Source organism: Pectinophora gossypiella, chromosome 8, assembly GCF_024362695.1.
Source record: "Pectinophora gossypiella chromosome 8, ilPecGoss1.1, whole genome shotgun sequence".
Taxonomy (NCBI): domain Eukaryota; kingdom Metazoa; phylum Arthropoda; class Insecta; order Lepidoptera; family Gelechiidae; genus Pectinophora; species Pectinophora gossypiella.
Genome location: NC_065411.1, coordinates 7,993,589 through 8,001,514, shown reverse-complemented (window position 1 = coordinate 8,001,514; position 7,926 = coordinate 7,993,589).

Here is a 7,926-nt window from a genome sequence, read left to right as displayed (position 1 = left end):
TTATGCTGTATGGTAACGACGGAAGGAACAAGGTCTACAGAAGAGACGGAGAACGCTATGCACAATGCTGCATTGAAGAAAAGGTCAGCTATGGTGGCGGTTCGTGGACGGTTTGGGGAGGAATCAGCGCCGACGGTAAGACAGAGCTTGCTTTCGTGTCTGGGCCACGTCTGCCTGCACTAAACTGTCATCGGTACGTCGAAGAGTGTCTCGAGCCTCATGTGATGCCCTATGCACATTTTATTGGCAACGGCTTCATATTCATGCACGACAATGCTAGGGCTCACACCGCGGGCGTCGTACGAGATTATCTTAACGAAGTCGATATCTCTATTATGGAATGGCCAGCAAGAAGCCCGGACATGAATCCCATTGAACATCTGTGGGATGAATTAAAGAGACGAATTCGAGCAAGAGATCCTGCCCCAGAAACACTTAGCCAGCTGCAAGATGCAATCCAAGAGGAATGGGACAATATACCACAGCATGTGATCGTGACTCTCATCCGATCGATGAAGAACCGTATGGAAGCAGTAATTAGAGCTCGGGTAGGGAATACAAGTTATTAAATAAACGTTTTTTAGCTTTTTTTTTCATTTACGTGTGTTGTTTTATCCATTTCCTTTATACTCCATACGGAATAAAAATGACTCATTTAACAAAATACGAAACCTATGAAAAATTCATTTAAATTTAGAACATTAACATTAAGATTTGATAAGCTCATATTACTCACTATTAAACGACATTTAACATTTATTCCTAAATGTACACATTTTTCTGATAATCCTGACAAAACGTAAACTTGCAAGGTGTTTAGATTTTTTTGATGAGAAGTGTACATTAAAAACCAATTCAGACTTTTACCATCATCACTTAAATCTTAGGATTTACCGATAAATGTTAATATTTACCGCACTTCGGGCTTTTACGGTAACATAATATCCATCCATGAGCGCTTCTATTTATTCGCATTAGATAAAATACCGTACAAGTATGGTAAAGTGTTGGAAGGAGTAGTTTTCTGTCCAAACAAGGTGGGAGATATCTCGCTTTTTATGGGAAACGAGAACAAAAACCTTCTCTGTTAACTCGCAGATGGTGCTCTAACTTAAACCATATTGTACGCGTGTTCACCATACATTATGCATGTTGTGTTGAATAAATATAAACATTAAGATAACATGATTGATTTAACTCTTTCAGTCATGCTTTTACATATAAAATATCTTAAACATTTATGGTATAATTTTAGCATCATTTACCACTAAAATATCACAAGAAGTAGGAAAAAAAAATCTAGGTATTAAGGCTTTTGAGGAATGAGGTGGTCAGTAGCACTAACCACCATGACTGATGGTACAAACAAAACAATGATAGATCCAGTATGATTTTTATTAATTTTAAGGATAATAATAAAGTTTCCACATGCAAAATTAAAAATTACTTTTTATGGAAATCTGCAAAACATGTTTTTCCTTTGCGCAAGCAAAGTGGGACCTTACATGTATTACATTGCCATACAGTACGAACTGGAGATATTTTGGTGCTACATTTGCAGCATCTCCTCGAAGTGCTTCTTTCAGGTTGATGGCGACTGCATTCAAGGCGAATTTCCTGAGGGACCGTAGGCTTGTGGCGTTTAATAGATGCAGGACCTGGAGAAGACGCGGCAGAACTACGATTGCTGTTTACTGATTCAGGCCTTGATTTGTTTCTGACATATGATGGCGCTAGTAAGCCCTGGTATACGCTTCGTCTGTACTCTTTCAAAGTCAACTGACTAAGATCTGGGCGTGAAGAGGACTGCAGTTCTTTATAAATTAGAAAAGCATTTACAACACAACAGTCAAGGAAATGAAAAAAAATTCTGTGCCACCACTTATGGGATTTTCTGTCAACCGCATAACTTCCTTTTAGTTGATCAAATTTATCGACAACATTCATATTTGCATTATAGTCTTTCACTGCTTTTGGGCAGGACATTTCAATACTAGTACCGTCGCGCTCTCTGCGGGTAACTTTTCCGACATTCTTAGGATCATGGTAGTTTGATAAAATAAAAACAGATCTCTTATCTTTCCATTTCAGAACACTTATTTTTGTGTCACTAATCCGGTAATCGTGTTCACCTCTTTGCAAATGCTTGTCTTCTTTTAGCGTCGGCAATAACTTTCTATTTGAATTTACTGTTCCACAAGCAAATATTTTGTCATCTCGTAATTTTACTTGCAAAGGGTAACTATTAAAGTAATTGTCAAAATATACCTTATGATTTTTGCCTTTCAGATCTTCGCAAAAATTCCTGACAACTTTACCACCTAAGTCAGTTTCTACGTTAGCACCTTGCTTACCTGTGTATAAATCAAAATCCAGGCAGTACCCTGACTGAGCACACATCATCCAAACTTTATACCCCCTTTTAGTCGGTTTTTTCGGCATGTATTGCTTCAAATAATTTCTGCCTTTAAATTTTATCATGCTCTCATCAATAGCAACTTTTTCAGATGACTTGTAGTTTTTCCTAAAATTTAGTTTTAGAATATCGAGTAGAGGTCTAATTTTATAAAGTTTGTCAAAATCTAAGCTATTTCTGTCGGGCATAACGCTGTTATCATTTACATGTAAATTATTCAAAAGCCAACTGAATCTATAGAAGCTCATGAACTTCGAAACATAGCTGTCATGCAAATCAGGAGCTGACGACCAGTAATCTCTATAGCTCGGCAACTTTTTTATTCCCATAACCAAATTCAAAGCGATAAAGATATCCAGTTCTTCTGTAGTGGCAGGTGTATAAGGCTTTCCTGATTGAGTAGCATACAAGTTTGTTTGAAAACATAAAATATCTTGTAAATGTTCTGTCCAAAAACGGCGAAATAGTAAAAGAGGCGTTACATTCTCCATGCTAAGAATTTCATCAGTAATACGCACACTTTCAGAAAACTCACCTGGTATATCCATTCTGTAATTTTTCTTCCATTTCGGAGCTTTAATAGTCGGTCTGTTTGAATTTATGGTGGTGGACTCTGTAGTATCAGGATTTTCGCATACTAAGCTAGACAAAGGGATGTCATCATCGGGATCAAAGTTGTCAAAATCGGTTACTGGAACTTCTTCAATCAAATCGCCTAACACCAGCGAATTTGGATGATCTTGTGGGTCTTCTTCGTTATCCTCATCGCTGCAGTTACTCTCGATACCTGAAGGAATCTCTTCCAACAGGTATTCTGCGATTTGTCTATCATTGAGCCGCGACATACTGAAATAAATACAAAAAAACCTATGTAATTACTTTATGACTATATGACCACAACAGTCACGGTGGTTAGTTTACTAACCACCATATTTCATTTGTTAGAATTAATTGAAAATGCAAAAGTAAACGTAACTTTATGTGAATACGTAAAGAATAGGTATAGGAGAACACGTTGAGTACAAAACATGAAAGAAAAAAGCGTACTTACCCAATTCACAGTACTTTTTATCAAACACTTGCATAAAAACACGTTAGCGCAATATTCAATTCAAAACAATTAAACTGTCATTCATTCAGTGTGTCGCCTAACGGTCGTATCTGGTCAATCATAACTCGAACTTTTATGATAGTTCACTTGATTTTCGTTAGATGGCGTTGAATTAAATGAAACAATTCGGAAAGAGGTGGTTAGTGACACTAACCACCAAGACTGAAAGAGTTAAGTAAGTTCAATATTACAATTTCGTTTTACGAAAGTTATAGTATTTTATGCAACAGTTGTATAAGAAGGGTCAAAAAATGCGAGTGGCGTGAGTTGCGATGTGAGCCTTGGCGAACATCGCAATAAGAGACGCCACGAGCATTTTTTGACCTAGTTATACAACGTTGCATACAATACTTTTTCTACGACGACGTAATTTTAAACGAAACACAAAAATTTTCCAATTTATTTTCCAACGCGCGGGAAAATGGCGGCAAATGTATACTTTTTTTTATAGTATATCTATGGCACCAAACAAAGTAAAGGTGCCAGTTTCCAGGTCAAAAAAAAAAAAAACAACAACAATGCTTTTTTGGCGACATTATAGTACAGTTACACTTTGTAAACAATGCTTTTATAGGCCATAGAGCGTACACTTTTTCAAAGAGTTTAATTATGTATGTACTTATATTAGACTTTTTGGTTATTTAAATGCCAGATTAAAGTAGAGGAGTAGAAAAAAATTGTTATCATTTATAGGTACGATATGACGGGATAGAAGCTACTGCTTAGACTGGGTGTAAAAATCATCATCAGTAGCATCATATTGGCATCAAGTTCGTGTTGCTCTATAGGTATATTGGCATAGGTTATCTCCAGTACAGATACAAACGGGTTGTATACTAGATTCAAGATAAATTATGAAATTCTGATTACCTACTAAATAAATACCGATCTAAAACTAATGAAAAATATTTTATTTTACTATTTAACTTATTTATGAATTTTAATCAAGAAAAAAGTAATAATAAGTACGACATTTTATTGCGTATTTCTATGACGTCATTGTGTGCTTGCTTTTTCATACAAATTCCATAGGACTTACGTGTTTTGACGTTTAGTAAAAAGGAACTGATTTGACTACTTACTCGGAAACTAGCCTAATTCTGATGATTGAAGATGACGATTAAGATTGAAAGATGAAGATTAACGTGTCTATTGTAGAAATCACATTTTAATGTACACCTAACCTGTAATGTGTATGTGTGTTTGTACACCTAGACTGGTATGCTGCAGTGGATGTATGTAATATTGTTTAAGACCTTCTTGACCTGTAGCAATGCAATAAATACATTTGAATTTTTGCGATTTTGCTGAAATGCGCTTACGAGGATTTCACTACAAGGCGAGGATTAATTGCTTTGCTACCCTAGTGGTATTGCAGCAATGTCCGTCATACGTGGTTGCGCTGCTGTCGCGTTTAGCCGTCGAGGTATCAAACGCAACTCGGCGCCAAGTAACGGCTCACAGACACTAATTTGATCCCCTTACAGCTCTCTCCACTTGCCGCATCTCAAGTAACTGCATTATGAAAGTTACAGTTCCTGATCCGTTGAATTATGATGTTAAAAGAACAAATCTGACGACTTTTTCTTATTAACCGTATTAATAAAGTAAATGTTTCCTCGATAAACATTAAATCTACCGAAAGAAGTTAAATATAATCCTATAATTTAAAATAATAAGTAAACTATATTTTCTTTATTTTTTATTTTGGAGTGGAAATCTGTTATTTGAGCCCTATGTCCCAAGAGAGGATAAAAGCATTAGAAGAAAACAGGTAATTTCGTCAAATTTTTATTATTAACGATTTGATGATTATTTCATTATACATACCTACTTAACTAAATAGGTAAGCATTGTAGGTTTGTTACAATAATTATTTATTTAATTACCTACTAATGGAGTAAAGGTATGCCGTAATCTGACCACTTAGATATGCCGCTACTATAAAGCTATCACTCACTCCATAAGTGTTACGTTTAGCGTTCCGGTGTTTGGTCATCGAAAACTTTTCTTCCGCAGTAGTTACCTATCGATTCTTGAACTATGTCACCTGTCCACTACCGGTTTAGCTTCCTCGTTCTATGTACAATATCTCCCAATAATATTGAGCATAACGGTAGGGTTTACAGGTAGATACGTACATAGTGAGTATGCTACGAAGGAGAGTTAATATTGCTTATGAAAATATAACATTATTCAAAAGAATTGCTGAATTGTTTGATTACGACGAGCACCGCCCCATCTGAGAGCAGTAGGAAGACGTTGGAAAAAATATAGAATGCGTTCAGCTACTTATCATCATGTACAGGGGTACATGTCTCTAACGAACGATGAATTATCTTTAGTGGATTCATTGTGGTCGATGGGCTGGTAATTTATTATAGGTACCTACCGCCTACCGCAGCTACAAGTTTTTTGCTGTTTGAAAAGTGTATGCTCTCTCTAGTAAGATAAGGGTCACATGCGAGAGCGTCTTTCTTGCATAAGTTAATTGAAATCGATCAGGAGATGTATATCAATACAGTTTACGCAACTAAGGGACATGAACGTTAGCCCGATGAGGAACGACGAGATTTGAAATTGAAAAATGGCAACGAATCCATATAGCAGACGTTCAGCTGTTTGGTTTTCCGCGCCGTTGGGTGTCGTGGAATTCGCGCCTTATATGGCCAGATGGCAGCGGCCGCTCCAACCCGCAAGCCCCGCCTGTATGCTCCCATTATTGTGACGATAGCGGGTGTGCCATACTCGGGCGTAACCTATATTTTAGGGCATTCATAGCTCAGACCATTTATTGTTACGCGTAATAAATTGTCTGCACACAAAACGCTTTTGGAGCAATCAGGTCGACACATTTCTGGGAGAAGTATCGACGGACTATTCTACCTATATCTATTGTTACCTATAGCTTTCCATGAAATACGGTTGTATACGTCATATGAAAATACATGCAGCATTTCGGAGACAACTATAGGATATATAAGAACCAAAGTGTTATGTTGCATCAGTCAATGAATTCTGTGCTAGTCTGAGCCTTTGAGGTGCGGCTGCCAGTCTTAGAAATCGTAGTATATTATTTTGTTAGAAACCTTCTAAGTAAGTACCTAGTTATACGAAAAGAGAAAATAAGTGTATTTTTTATTTCATAAACCGAGCATCATATTATTTATACTTACTCATAAACAGAAACATAAATAAACAGATGATTATCTTCAAACTCGCAATAAGTGTTGCGCTAAAACAGTGTGTCATATCAGTATGCAGTGGCAGAAATATAGAGATCCTCCATACTTTCGTGTTAGACGTTCTCAGCATGTTACTTTCTCTATTCATACACATTCTCGGCACTTTCTCGTCAGCAGTTCTAATGAGAGCTCATAATTGTTGCTATCGTGGATAATCTTTACTTGGTAACTTTGTAATGTATTGTGTAAGTAAAGCGATGGGAACACAACTAGAGATGTGCCATAACTTTTGCGGACTGAAAGATTATACCGCAAACAGTCAGCAGGCTGAAGGTATCTTTTTCATTATTAGTTACCCGCATAGGGTAACGGCCTCCGTGGTCGAGTGGTTGAGCGTTGGGCTCACTATCCGGAGGTCCTGGGTTCAAATCCCGGCGAGGACATATCACAAAAATCACTTTGTGATCCCTAGTTTGGTTAGGACATTATATTACAGGCTGATCACCTGATTGTCCGAAAGTAGGACGATCCGTGCTTCGGAAGGTAAGTTAAGCCGTTGGTCCCGGTTACTACTTACTGATGTATGTACGTAGTCGTTACATGAGTCATGTCAGGGGCCTTTGGCGGCTCACACCAGGGTTGACATCAGGGTTGATGAGGTTGGTAATCCATCTCACAACCCACACGTCAGAAGAAGTTACCCGCAATAATTCAGTATCCACGTATTCTAAACTACTTATCTACGTGAACGTCAGGACCGCTTGTAGATATCTTAATAAAATATAATGCAGAAAGATTGTACTAATTATGTGCTGAAATGTACTAGGATTATGAAGAAATGTACTTAAAAGCTTTGAGCGCTATATACTACATAAGCGGTTCTGACGTTCACAAAACAGAAGATTACATAATCACTGCATTGTAGACCGTCATACCATCTTTTCACAAACTAGGTAGATAAGTAGATACACTCGTAGGTACATTCATCGACAGTATGTCGGTCGATAGTCGTTAGGGTACCTCCCTAATAACTACTGACATAGTTATCTTCACTGTATTTATTGACGGAGAAAATAATTGATTGTTTATTGCTATTACGCGACTAGGTCAGGTTTACAACAGGTGATATTTTAATGATCGAAGAGTTTTGCTTACCTTGTCTCGTCGTTCCCTTAGGTAGGGAATCTACAATTACAATGGTAAATGGACCGGAA